The sequence below is a fragment of the Xyrauchen texanus genome, chromosome 21 (genome assembly GCF_025860055.1).
Source record: "Xyrauchen texanus isolate HMW12.3.18 chromosome 21, RBS_HiC_50CHRs, whole genome shotgun sequence".
NCBI classification, from domain to species: Eukaryota; Metazoa; Chordata; class Actinopteri; order Cypriniformes; family Catostomidae; genus Xyrauchen; species Xyrauchen texanus.
The window spans coordinates 20,574,797-20,588,965 of record NC_068296.1 but is presented as its reverse complement, the minus strand read 5'-3'; the positions used below and the strand labels follow the sequence as shown (position 1 = coordinate 20,588,965).

Below are 14,169 nucleotides of genomic sequence, written 5' to 3'. Positions count from 1 at the left end.
TGAATTTTTTGTGGAACACAAATGTTTAAGAGTGTGTTAAAGGGATGGTTATGTGCAATTGTAATTATTTATTGGATAGTTATACAATATTATGGAATTTATTTTGAAAATGTTTGCCGATGAACAATATTGTTGTGATATGTTAACATTATGGTCAGCAGTATAATTCGATTAAATCATTATTTACAGATTGGACAAGCATGCATCATTCAAGATTCAGCTCCATTTTGTGATGGCCAACAGGCAGAAGATGGTGACGAGGCACCCAGAGTTTTATCTGTGCAGGCTTCTCATTGCCAGAATGATGCAAGGTATAATGTTTTCTCAAGAAATCATCAGTGCACATGTGTAGCTCTTACATTCTTAGCCTATCACAGTCAAGGAATCCAGTTCAAGATGCCTGACCTCGACAGAGCTCTAGAAGAGGGAGACGCTTTGTATGTTGGCATAAAAATGCAGCTTAAGACTGAAAAAAGGTTTCGAGACGATCACCTGAGCTTGCGTGAATTGCCAACGAGCATTACAACATTTAGCCATGCATACAATGTGCAGAAGTCAGAAGTGATGATGGGATTCCTGAGAGAGGTAGCGAACACTGAAATGGAAGCTTGGTGGCTACCGCTTTCTGAAAGACTTCAGTGTCTCTCAACAGATGTCAGCCATGCACTACTCATTGTTCCTCCAGAATGTATTGCTGTGTTCAGAGACTGATTTGGAAGATATGGATACTTTGACTCGCACTCAAGAACTTCTGAAGGTTTTCCCCATCCTACTGGTAATGGACGAGCTGTTATTTTAACTTTCATCCACCTGAATGACATGATTGACAGATGACTCATGGTCTTCCAGAATCGTGGTTCTAAGACCACATATGAATTCATGGCTGTATATTTCAAAACCGAGCAACAACCTAACGAACAGTGTGCATCATCAACATATGTACCGGAATCACAAATGACATCAACTCTTCCAGAACCACAAACAACCGTTGGACCCAAAATCCCACATAATATTGTTTCTACAGCTGTGACAGGACCACAAACAAGTGTTGGAGCCAATATCCCAATGGACTGGGATGATATGGCTGTGAAAAAAACAAGCAAGGAGCGAAGAAAAGAAAGACGTAAAACAATTGCAATTCAAAACCAATGTGGAGGATCCAAGGGCACAACTGCAGCTTGTGCAGTCAGAGAACAGAAAAGAAAGGATTATGAAAAAGACAGATATGCCACCTGTTTACAATTTGGAACGATCAAGGTATGATCAAGATCTTCAGGTCAGAAAAAGAATGAAAAACTACATGATCAAAAAGTACAACACCGATCCTGTCTTTCAGAGGAAAAAGAAAGACTACATGGGAAGGAGGTACAACACCAATCGTGTCTTTCAGAGGAAAAAGAATGAATACATGGGCAGGAGGTACAAGACCGATGCTGTTTTCCAGAAGAAAATGAAAGACTACATGGGCAGGAGGTACAAGACCGATGCTGTTTTCCAGAAGAAAATGAAAGGCTACATGGTCAGGAGGTACAAGACCGATGCTGTTTTCCAGAAGAAAATGAAAGAGTATATGGTCATGAGATATGCAAATGACTCAGAGTTTAGAGCCCATCATATACTACATTGTACTCTTCATAAGAAACAGAAATGTGTAAATGATGCTGGATTCCACATTCTTCATAAGTTGTGGTGTGCAACAAAGATCATGAGGAAATATAGACCATACCTCTGTTCCTGCCAGGACACTCCCAAAATTGATGCTATAAACCAGCTTGTGTCAAACAACTTGATGCATACAGCCATATCTGCATTTCATCTTCAAATTCAGCAAGGACCTACACATGTCTGCACAGTTTGCCACCGAGCTTTGTTTCCAAATCAAGTCAAGATATGCAACCGACAGCGATATGACAAATGTACATGTTGCATCATTTTGCTTAACTGGGAAATACATTCATGCCTGTGACAGCACCTGCACGGATCCTTGTTCAATTCCAGAGAACAGGCTACAGGAATGGATCTGCTACACTTGTGACAGTCATCTTTTGAGAGGACACATGCCTTCCATGGCAGTGGCAAACAATCTTGGACTGGCACATATCCCTGCAGAATTGTGTGAATTAAATGTGCTTGAAAGACAGCTCGTTGCTAAATTCTTACCATTTGCAAAAATTGTTGCATTGCCCAAAGGACAACGAAGAGCAGTGCGTGGTGCTATTGTCTGTGTAACCTCTGAAGTGGAGACAACAGTCAGCTGTCTGCAAAGACCTAGTAGTGAATCCCAGCTACTGCAGGTGAAGCTAAAAAGACACATCAAGTACAAAGGATACCAGCATTTCCATACAGTGAATATGCAAAATGTGCTTGCAGCTTTGTCTAAACTGAAAGAGATGCATTATGAATACAAAAACATCTCCATAAACGAAAACACAACTTTTGGAAGTCACCTTGATGAAGGCCTTGAACAAATAGAAGTGCCACAAGACACAGTTGCTGAGCAGGAAGTGAGTGTAGAAGAAAAGGATGAACTTAGACCTGGTCTCTCTCTAGACACTTGTATGCAGCCATCTGACGTTGGACAGGAGATCTTATCGTATGGTGAGGGAATATTCAGCATTGCACCTGCACAAGGAAAAAAGCCTGTTGGGTTTTTCAAAATCCCCAAACTCTAAGCCATGGCATTCCCTGTACAGTTCCCCACTGGAGAGAATACAATGGATGAAGCAAGACAAGTTACACTATCTCCAAGCATGTACTTTCATGCAAGGCTGTTCTGTGTGGATACTCGTTTTGCAAAAGACCAGAGTTACCTTTTCTTTGCACAATTTGTGACGGAAACACACCTTGCCAGAAACAGCATGTCCATCCAGTTGCGAAAAGGAAAGCCTATTACAAGAGATGGACAAAGAATCTCCAACAAGTTACTTCAAGATAACCGTGAAGTTGAAAGACTGGTTCACAACAGAGATGCTACAGGGTTCATGCAACCCCTGAGAGGCAGTCCAGCTTACTGGGAGAAAGTACTGCAAGATCTACAGGCCATGATCAGACAGTTAGGAACACCTACCTTTTTTTGCACATTCAGCACAGCTGAAATGCGATGGCCTGAAGTAATAATGGCAATCAAAGCTCAACAAGGTGAAGAAGTTGAATTTTCAGAGCTTGATTGGACAACAAAATGCGAAATACTCCGAAGCAACCCTGTCACTGTCATGCGCATGTTTGAGAAACGAGTAGATGCACTAATGACTCATCTGCTGTTGTCGCCTGCCCAGCCCATTGGTGAAGTTGAGGATTACTTCTACCGAGTTGAGTATCAAGCCAGAGGGAGTCCACACATTCATTTACTGGCTTGGGTAAAGGATGCACCCGAGTTCGAAAAAGAATCCGACAAGGTTGTGTGTGCCTTTGCCCAACTCTGAAGCTGATCCTGAGCTTCATAAAATTGTCTCTTGAGGTTCAGCTTCACAGCAGAAACCACTCTAAATCGTGCAAGAAGGGAAACATATTGTGTAGATATGGGTTTCCTAAACTACCTATGTCAGGAACTAGGATTACTCGGCCACGACCACCACGTCCTGATGAAGAGGAAGCTGAAGCCCATAACGAAGCAGACAGAATGAAAGCAATATCGGATGCTCTTCGAAAAGCAATGACAGACGCTAGGATGAAATTATAACCAGTGTGGGATTTGCTCAATGACCCCAAAGCATCTTTTGACAACTTGTCAGATCTGCTGACAAAGTGTAATTTAACCATGGAGGAGTACAAGGACTGTGCTACAGCATTGTCAAGTTCTAATGTGATTATGCTGAAGCGTCAACCAAATGAGTGTTGGGTCAATGGGTATAATTCTGATTTGCTGAGAGCATGGAATGCAAACATGGATATTCAGTACGTTCTTGATGCTTACAGCTGCATCATGTATATGTTGTCCTACATTTCCAAGCCGGACGGAGCATGAGATGAGTGACTTCCTGCAGAACATAATCAAGGATGTGCGTAAAACGGATGTAAACGAGGAAGAGGAAATGAAGCACATAATGCAGGCCTACTGTAAACACCGGCAAGTAAGCGCTCAGGAGTCCGTGGCACGAACATGCAGCTTGCCTTTGAAGAAGTGTTCACGTAGTGTTGTGTTCATACCGACGGATGACGATGCACTAAAAATGAGCCTGCCCCTTAGTGCCTTACACAACAAAAATCCTGACTCTGAGGATATCTGGATGTCAGGCATAATGGACAAATACAGAGCCAGGCCTGAAACTTTGGAGTTTGAAAAGATGTGTCTAGCAGACTTCGCCTCAAATTACCGTGTTGTGTATGGCCGTCAGACTAAAGGCAAAAATGTTCACCGACTGCTTAATGACCTGGGATTTATTCAGGAAAGAACTGTCGGAAGGCTGCAGTCATCAGATATGCTAGATTTTCGGAGGAGAAACAACCAGAAAAGTTTTACGGAAGATTGCTGAAACTTTACGTGCCACATCGTGTTAACGCACAGCTGAAACCTCAAAGATACCCTACATATGAGGAGTTTTACAAGAATGCATTTGTGGAACTTCCTACACTCCCTGGTTTTCTGCTTCCTGTTTGTGCAATTGTGAAAGCACACCAGCAGAAGTTTGAAAAACACAGCAAACAAGTGGACGAAGCATTTGAACAGTTGCAACGGCAAGGACCAATTGAGGACGCATGGACAACTTTTGCACCTGAAGTTGAAGCGGACCGTTTAGAGTGTATTGCCGAACAAGGAGTCGACACAGAGGAAGAGAATGAAGACCATGTTCCCTAATTCCAGATCGTTGTTGGAGGAGACGGAGTCATACCAAGAATGGAGGCACCGCAAATTAGTTTTGACTTTGCGAGGAAGATGTTTCGCAGTCTAAATGAGACGCAGGCATCCGTATTTTACACTGTCCGCCAGTGGTGCCTGAGATGTGTTTGGGGTCAGAATCCTGAACAGTTCTTTTACTTTCTGTCAGGTGGAGCTGGCTGTGGAAAATCACATGTCATTACATGCGTATACACGGAGGCAACCAAGATTTTACGTCAACTTCCTAGACTCCAGGAGGACGGAGATCTCTCTATGCCTACTGTGCTCTTGACTGCATTTACAGGGACTGCAGCATTTAACATCTCTGGCAAAACACTTCACTCCATTTTAAAACTCCCAAGGAACTTGAAACCACCTTATCATGGACTTGGAAATGCCCTGGATGAAGTGAGAGGGGTATTATCTAATGTGCAGATTCTTATCATTGACGAAGTGTCCATGGTTTCTAAGCATCTGTTTGCTTATGTAAACTGGAGATTTCAACAGATTAAAGGCAGCAAGAAACCTTTTGGTGGCGTCTCTGTTCTTGCTGTAGGAGATTTTTACCAACTGCCACCTCTTGGTAAAGCCAAACCACTCTGTGTATATGAAGACGATGTGTTGGACTTCTGGAAGGACAATTTTCAAATGATAACCCTGACAGAGATCATGCGTCAGAAAGAAGACCTTACTTTTGCTGAACTTTTGAACAGGCTGCGAGTAAAGCAAAAGTCTGAAGCTCTTAGTGAATTTGATAGAGCTTTGCTTCTCCAAGCTGTGGTGGACCCCAAAGACTGCCCACGTCATGCACTCCACATATTTGCTACCAACAAGGAAGTGAACAAGCACAATGCTGAAACTGTCCGTGCCCTTCACACTGACATCATAACCATTGATGCCGAAGATTACAGGAAAGACCCTAGAACGGGAGAGATGAAGAGGCAGAAGAAACCTGTCAATGGTAAAAAAGATGACCTACTTGACACCATTCAACTCGCTGTCGGAGCGCGTGTTATGGTGACTCGGAATCTGGATGTTGAGGATGGAATTGTAAATGGCAGTTTTGGGCAGATTGGCAACATTGTCAACCGCACAACAGATGGAATAGCCACAGTAAAGATGCTTGGACTTCAGCTGGACAATGCAAGTGCAGGACTGAAACATCGCCGAAAAGTACAAGGTGAAAAAGATAACCTGGTTTACATCGACAGAGCTGAGGAAAGCCTGAGAAAGGGAATTGTAAGAAGACAATTCCCCATTAAGTTGGCCTATTCCTGTACCGCTCACAAGGTTCAGGGGATGTCGATGCAGTCTGCTGTGGTGTCTTTGAGGCATATTTTTGAGCCAGGAATGGCATATGTTGCCCTCAGCCGAACAACCTCATTACGTGGACTGCACATTTTGGACTTCAATGAAAAGAAGATATATGCTGATCCAGAAATCACAGCATCATTACGAACCATGAGCCGCGCATCATTCAAAGGTATTATGCCTTTTTTGCAGCAGACAAGAGAAACTAATCGGATCCAAACACTTTCGGTCATCCATCACAACGCAGAAGGACTGTCCTCTCACATTGAAGACATCAGATTTCATCATGAGCTGAGACTATCTGACATTCTTTGCGTAACCGAAACTCGATTGTCCGGCTCGTTCATTTCACCAAATCTCCAGTTAGAAGGATACAAAATGTTTATACGCAACAGACATGTTTCCTACTCAACACATACAGGATTCGCAATGAAAGATGGAGGTGGAGTTGCAATATATTGTAAAAACCATATTCAAGCTCAAGTCATGCAGTACATGCAAAATGTCACAGACCTGGAATTTCTTGCTATCAAAATTGACACTCCAATGAAAGCAACGATTGCTGTGGTGTACAGACCACCACAGTACAGTCATGGCGATTTCTTGCCTAACTTGAAGAGCTTATTGGATTATTTGGACACCGTGAATGACCATCCAGTAGTTGTCTGTGGAGATTTCAATGAGGACCTGCTATGTACAGGAAAAAAACCTATACTTGACTTGTTTCTATCAAATGGATACACTCAAATGATCTCAACATCAACGACTGAAAAGAACACACTACTGGATCACATTTATATCTCTTGTCCAGACATCTGCCTTCACAGTGGTGTGTTACAGAGCTATCACAGTTATCACAATCCTGTGTACTGTATTTTGCAATCATGAAGACATTGAGTCAAGAAAAGTGTAAATGGTGCATGGAAAGCAGGATACTTGGTGATTTGGTTGCCTACAGTCCTAGCTGGGGCAATTTGTGTGGTATTATTGTGTGTTGAGGCATTATGAGGCATTGCCACCAACAAGGAAGTTCACATACACAATTCTGAAACTATCCATGCTCTTCACACTGACATCATTACCATTGATGCCGAAGACTACAGGAAAGACCCAAGAACAGGAGGAATGAGGAGACAAAACAAGCCTGTCTCAGGAAAAAAAGACAACTTGCCTGACACCATACAAATTGCATTGGGAGTACACATAATGGTGACTAGGAATCTGGACGTCGAAGATTGAATTGTCAATGGGTGTTTTGGAAAGATTGCAAATATTGTCAATAAGACAAAAGATGGAATCAACACAGTACAAATGCTAGGACTTCAGCTTGACAATCCAAGTGCAGTCAAGAAACAAAAGAGTACAAGGTGAAGAAAGATCGAGCAGATCTGAAGAAAATCTAAGGAAAGGATCAGTTCGTCGACAATTCCCCATCAAGTTAGCCTACGCCTGCACAGCTCACAAAGTCCAAGGCATGACAATGGAGAATGCCGTGGTGTCACTGAAGAAGATTTTCAGCCAGGAATGGCCTACGTTGCCCTCAGCAGAACGACCTCGCTTCGTGGATTACACATTACGGACTTCAATGAAAAGATATATGCTGATCCTACAGTCACAGCCATCGGTCTTGTACCATTCAAAGGAATCATGCCACTTTTGGGAAAGCAGGTGAGGGAAACCAACATGGATCAAACGCTTAAAATCATTCATCACAACACAGAAGGACTGTCATCCCACATTGAAGATATCAGATGCCATCATGAACTGCTTCTTTTGGATATTCTTTGCATGACGGAAACTCACCTGACTGGATAACTCATTACACCCCACGTCCAATTGGAAGGATACAACGCATTTATGCGCAACAGACATGTCTCCTACTCGACACACCAAGAAATTGCGAAGAAAGCTGGTGGTGGAGTCGCAATATTTTGCAAAGAGCATATTTCAGCTCAACCTAGGCAGTTTGTAAAAAATGTGACCGATCTGGAATATGTCGTCATCAAAGCAACAATCTCTGCTGTGTACAGTTTACACATATTTATCACAATCCTGTGTACTGTATTTTGCGTAAATTTGTTTTTGTGATGGACTGGTATTGTTGTGTGTGCGGTAGGTAGTATGCCATACGGAACCGTTGCCACTGAACCTGCATTAACGACGACAGTGGGGCTTGAACAGCCTTAGTCAAACGGGTTGGCGCGTATGGTCGGGTTGTTAGGTAGTATGCCATACGGAACCCTTGCCACTGAACCTGCATTAACGACGACAGTGGGGCTTGAACAGCCTTAGTCAAACGGGTTGGCGCGTATGGTCGGGCTGTTAGGTAGTATGCCATACGGAACCGTTGCCACTGAACCTGCATTAACGACGACAGTGGGGCTTGAACAGCCTTAGTCAAACGGGTTGGCGCGTATGGTCTGGTTGTTAGGTAGTATGCCATACGGAACCCTTGCCACTGAACCTGCATTAACGACGACAGTGGGGCTTGAACAGCCTTAGTCAAACGGGTTGGCGCGTATGGTCTGGTTGCGGTGAGATTGTGGCCTTAGTGCCATAAACCCTTGACATGATCTAATCTCTGAGCTACGAGAAAGGAGCAACCTCAGCAGCAGGAAGGACGGAGGAGTAGTGTGGCAGCTTCAGGGAGGACTCAGACAGTCAGAGCAACAGTGGCAGTAAATTATAAAAGATACAGCAAGGTAAAGTGAGAAGTAGCAAGACACAATTGTAATGTATTTGATTTTGATATATAACATACATTTTAACTTGAATTAATGTTCAATCTATACAATTTGTGACAATCTGTACTGGATATGCAGTCCCCTGCTATTCTACGATTGATATGTGCCCTTCTGTAAAGTTGCAGGAAGAATTTGGAGGCTATTGCAATCCTGTCCAGATATGAGTGTGCAATATACCTTCTAAAGCTAAGTGTTAAAAGATTTTGCTTCAGTCAGTGTACTACTGCTCATCATAACCACAGTTCAAGGAAAATTGTATATTTTAATCTAATTTTGATTTTGATGTTTTTCAGGAACCAGCCAATTGAACTCAGAATCGCTGAGAAGATCAAGTGGGCTACAACAATACAGATGACAACCTGGATACCAGCTTACGTGCTGATCTCTTTCCGTAAGTTTTATTTCTGAGTTCACTTTCTTTTTTTAGTTTATTAGTACTGGTGTATGTAGTTATCCCATTATTCATTTATTAGTTTCATACCCAGAGGATGGGACCAAATGTCTATGACAATGCTGAAGAATAAAGAAGCAGAGGAAGAATCTCACTGAGGTAAAGTTTGTCAGTACTACTGGTAAGGTCTAGTGTTTCAGTGCATTTTATTATACGATGGTGTCAAGGGCAATTTGATGTGAAAACTTACATTTTAAAGTGTATGATGAAGTGAGAGAGCAAAAATTGTCTCTTGCAAGACATACATCTGACCTGAAACTTTATGCTCCATAAGTCTTGGAGAATCAGAAAAAAATTGAAATAAATTCATTAATATTATCATATCTGTTGTACCTCCTCTACCTCAGGATATCCAGCCTGTATGCAGTGTCGGATCCAGTGGCTAGATGGCGGGAGATGCTTCATTACACCACATTGCATCATCATTTAATGCATTATTAATTAATTTGAATATATATATATAAATGGTTTTACTATCATATTAAATAAATACTTACAATTTCTAGATATATTAATATACCATATATTAGCTTAAATAAGAAAGTTATTATAATGTGTACGCCGTGCCAGAGGAGGATGGGTTCCCCCTGCTGAGTCTGGTTCCTCTCGAGGTTTTTTTTTAATCTCCCTTAAGGAGTTTTTTCCTTGCCACTGTCGCCATTGGCTTGCTCACTGGGGGTGTTGTGCCAGGTCTTGTCCCTCCCGGGTCCCTACCAACCAGGGTTTCCAAAACAACGGTTTGCGAATTGACTAACATTTTATTATTATTTAAATCATCAAAATGTAAAGTAAATTAATTTGAAATCAAATTAAATCATGTAATAGCTTAGTCATTTAAAATAAAGCAGTGAGCCCTGTGAAGACATTATATATAGTGATTTCAGAACAGCTAAGGGGCTTTGTTAAAATGTTATGAAATCAGTGTAAATCATGACTTCACTGGGGTTATGGGCTTATTTCTTTCAGAAATACATACGCGGCAATACACCAAATCATCGACAGTAAAACAGTATTTTAAAATGTACTTTTGTGAGTAGAAACTTTTACAAGTATTCTGCCAAAATTAAAGCTTGAGGGTTAGAAATAATAAAAGTGAAAAATGTAAAACAAGCAATTTGAAAGTGAAGAATTTACAACATAAATGTTAGTATATTGTGTAAAATAAGTAATCAGATAAGCTGTGTTATCAAATATTAATTGCCATAGGGATGCATTTCTGTTTTAATTTGTATAATCTTAAAGGTAATGCTGTAAAAATAAGTTTAATATGAAGTATATCTAATAACTAGTACAACCCAATTTGATCTAATCCATTTGCTGGGTGGGATTTGGCACAACAGGCGTTTTTCGAAATCTTTTAAATAAACATTTTGTGTGAATTGGCACATACAGCATTTTTGTCTTTATTGAATTTTACACATTAAGAATATTTTCTTGTGAACTTCAGAGAAGACCCAGGTAAGATGGTCATTTAAAAGCTTACATTTAAATTAGCTTTGTATACTTAAAAATCAAGACCACAACATTTACAGGATATCAACAAAGTTTGATGTTTTTAAAAGAATGACAACATGCATATATATTTATATTCAGATACGCCTGTTCCTGTTTATGTGTCTTCACTGAACAGCATCCATATGTTTTATAATCCAGAAGTGTGCATAATTGGAGGAATAGTGATACGTCTAGACAGAATCATTATATCTATTCGTATTACAATAAATGATGTGACCTGATGAGCATTAGTGGCTTCCAGCGATCGCTGTTATGACCAGGTGGTGTTTTATGGTATTGTCATAATTTTCTTAATTCTAAACTTTAAATTACTCATTATTTTATTTCGACTGCAAATTTAAATAAAATTGAAAAACAATGAAAATGAAATATAATTTAACACACTTAGATTTATTATATCAACCAAAAAAAGAAATACCAATGTGCAGCTCGATCAATGGGGGTGTGCTTGTATAAAGTAACTGTGCTTGGGTCATTCACAGAAACGAATCAGTGACATTTAAAACAATACAAATACACTGCTGCTCAGTATTAAGTTATAGCTTGGGATGCATTATATTTTTAATGCGTTCCCAGCAGGATACACAAGATGAAGGGACTCAGACGATTGTCATGGTACCCATATCAACCTCTTGCGTGTCCGTGCTGAAATCACAAAACAAAATGCAAACAAACCTGTCCCTACTTGATATACAACTGCTGATGAGCATATTCGGTTTTGACGAGTAAAAGAAGATAGGCTATACGATTAGAACCCAGAACCTCTGACACGCTTGGTAAAAAGTTTTACAACTATGATGTGCACATGCAAAGTTTGCAAATCTATGATGAGGGAGATACAATCAGTCTAAACCATTTTACCATGTAAACACCGCAACGTAAACATTGTCACAATTCATAAACATTAGTTCGTAAGCAATTGCTTGGCTTAAATGTGCGATATGATTCATTGATTGCGAACTGCTCTGCCCTACAAAGGCAAAAGACCTTATAGTGTGGAACTGAGAAAAATGACTTAAAAGATTTGTAGTTGTCTAGCCAAATTAATTATAGGTAGGAAATCTGGAAAATGAAATGTTTTAGTAATGAAAATTATGTACATAAAAAAAATTCTTGAGCTGAAACTTGACTTTTGACCACTATTTTGAAGCTGTACTCTAGCTAAAGGCAGTAACTTCCACATGATCAATATTTGGTTGCTAATCACCATTTACAAAATCACAAGTAACACCTGTATAGTGATCATGGCATTTATTTTGTATAATTTACAATTCCTTATAGCCATCTATTTGTTATCCTGTGCTTACGTTCTGACATTACATTAGTCATGACAAAATACCTTCATAGCGGTAAAGTACACATGGGCGGAGCCTGTAGAATGATCAATCAAACGTGCCGCACTCATATAAATACTGGTGGTACATCACAGTTCCCTCACTCTTCTTTTGAGATGGCACCACGCGTATGGATCGTCGGCAGTTCACTCATCCGCAGGCTGCATGCTCACATCTGTGAGCAGGGCCTGAACGAAAACCTTGATCTTCGCTGTGAGATCACCTGGGACGGCAGAGGAGGTCGACTCTGGGAGCAGCTGCTTCCAGCTCTGCGTTCTCTCAGGACCAGAGCTCCAGCTCCTGACATTGTGATCATCCACCTGGGCGGGAACAGTTTGTGTCGGGAGGGCCGCGATCGCGTGGATTTCCTTCGGGAAATAAAGCGTGACCTGGCCAATTCCTTCAAAATGTTCCCAAGCACCAGGTTTGTGTTTTCACACATTCTGCCCCGTCAGAGTTGGAGAGGTCAGACTGGCAGGACTGGCTATGGCGTTGAACGGAGCCGGCGGTGGATCAACTGGAAGGTGACAGGCTTCTTGGCAGGCAGACAGATGCGCTGCGTTCGCCACAGAAATATCTGCATCTCCCATCTATGCAGAGATGGAGTCCACCTTAGCCCAGAGGGAAACCAGCTTCTGCTGAGCAACATCAGAGAAGCTCTGCAGGTGGAACTCCGAAATTGAAGCCACCAAATGTCCTTTTAAAGGCAACGAACGGCTCTTTTAAGAGCCAAACAATCATTCATATAAAGAGCATTTTTAGAAGTGTGTGAAATTCTTTGTTCTTCACATTACTTGAGGTAATTTATCGGATACTTGTTATAAAATACAATTTTTGATGGCACACATCTAAAAGCGCGCTGCGCTGCACACACTCAAAACCTGCGAACAAAACAAAAAAGTGCTTTTAATGTGATTTTAAACTATTCAAGACTCGTTTTCTGTGCTGCACACACATACAAAACGTGCATATAGAAAAAGAGTGATTTTAATTTGTTTTTAAACCATTCGAGCGGGAGAGGACTCGCGTACTGGTTTCAGTTCTGCAGGCATTTTGGATCCGAGCAGCTCTTAAAGTGACAGACACATTGTTTCCTACAAATAATTTGATTTGCAAAAATATCACAGACAATGATAGGAAATGGTGTTATGCTTGATATACAACCACTGATAAACATTCAGTTTTGATGTGAAAAAAAAACCTTTACGATTGCGGATTAGATCCCAGAACCTTTGACATGCTTGGCAAAAAATATACAACTGGACCATTACAGAACACAGGTAAAAGATTGCGGTATCTATATATTTATTCAAGTCAAAATTCTCTGCACTCATAAAGTAGGCTAAAGTAGTTCATCTCATTAAAACAATGATAGGAAATCTTGTTATGACTTTATAATAAATAAAAATGGAAATTAGTTTAAATATATCAATATATAATGTTCACTCAGGAACCCATAGCAACTGTTTAGAGCCACCTAGAAACCATATTGCAACCTATAGAAGCCATATTTCAGCCCCACAATATCATACAGACATGGTTGTTGGCTCAGCCGGAAAAACTCCCATAGACTTAGCATTTGCACAAAATTTGGGAGATCATATCTTTGTATCAGAAGGTCATAAAGACTTGGGGTTGGGATCTTTTGACTCGGCCTATCAAGAAGCTAATAAGTAGTGACATAATAACTTCATAGCTGCGCCCTAGCAACCACTTAGGGCACCTTAGCAACTATAAAACAACATTTACAAACCATATTTCAGCTCCAGAAAATAGTAGAAAAATGGAGTTTGGCTTTTTAGTCTCGGACTGTCAACTACTCTTTAAATATCACCCCATAAACTGTATAAGGATGCCCTAGCAACCATATATAGTACCCTAGTAACCATAAAAATATATGAATGAACTATATCTACACATCAGAACATTGTACAGACATGGTTGTTGGCTCGTATGGAATCATGTACAACACCCTAGCAACCAGTGGCAGTTTGCCAC

At 40.8% G+C, this 14,169-nt stretch overlaps 1 long non-coding RNA gene across 1 annotated transcript; it reads left to right on the top strand.

Annotated features, from left to right (window-relative positions):
• Positions 1 to 9,014: 9,014 nt before the first annotated feature.
• On the top strand, positions 9,015 to 10,683 carry LOC127661970 (uncharacterized). Its single transcript, XR_007972821.1, has 3 exons — positions 9,015 to 9,262; positions 9,345 to 9,421; positions 9,670 to 10,683. It is a non-coding gene; the product is annotated as an uncharacterized LOC127661970 (long non-coding RNA).
• The last annotated feature ends 3,486 nt before the right edge of the window (positions 10,684 to 14,169 follow it).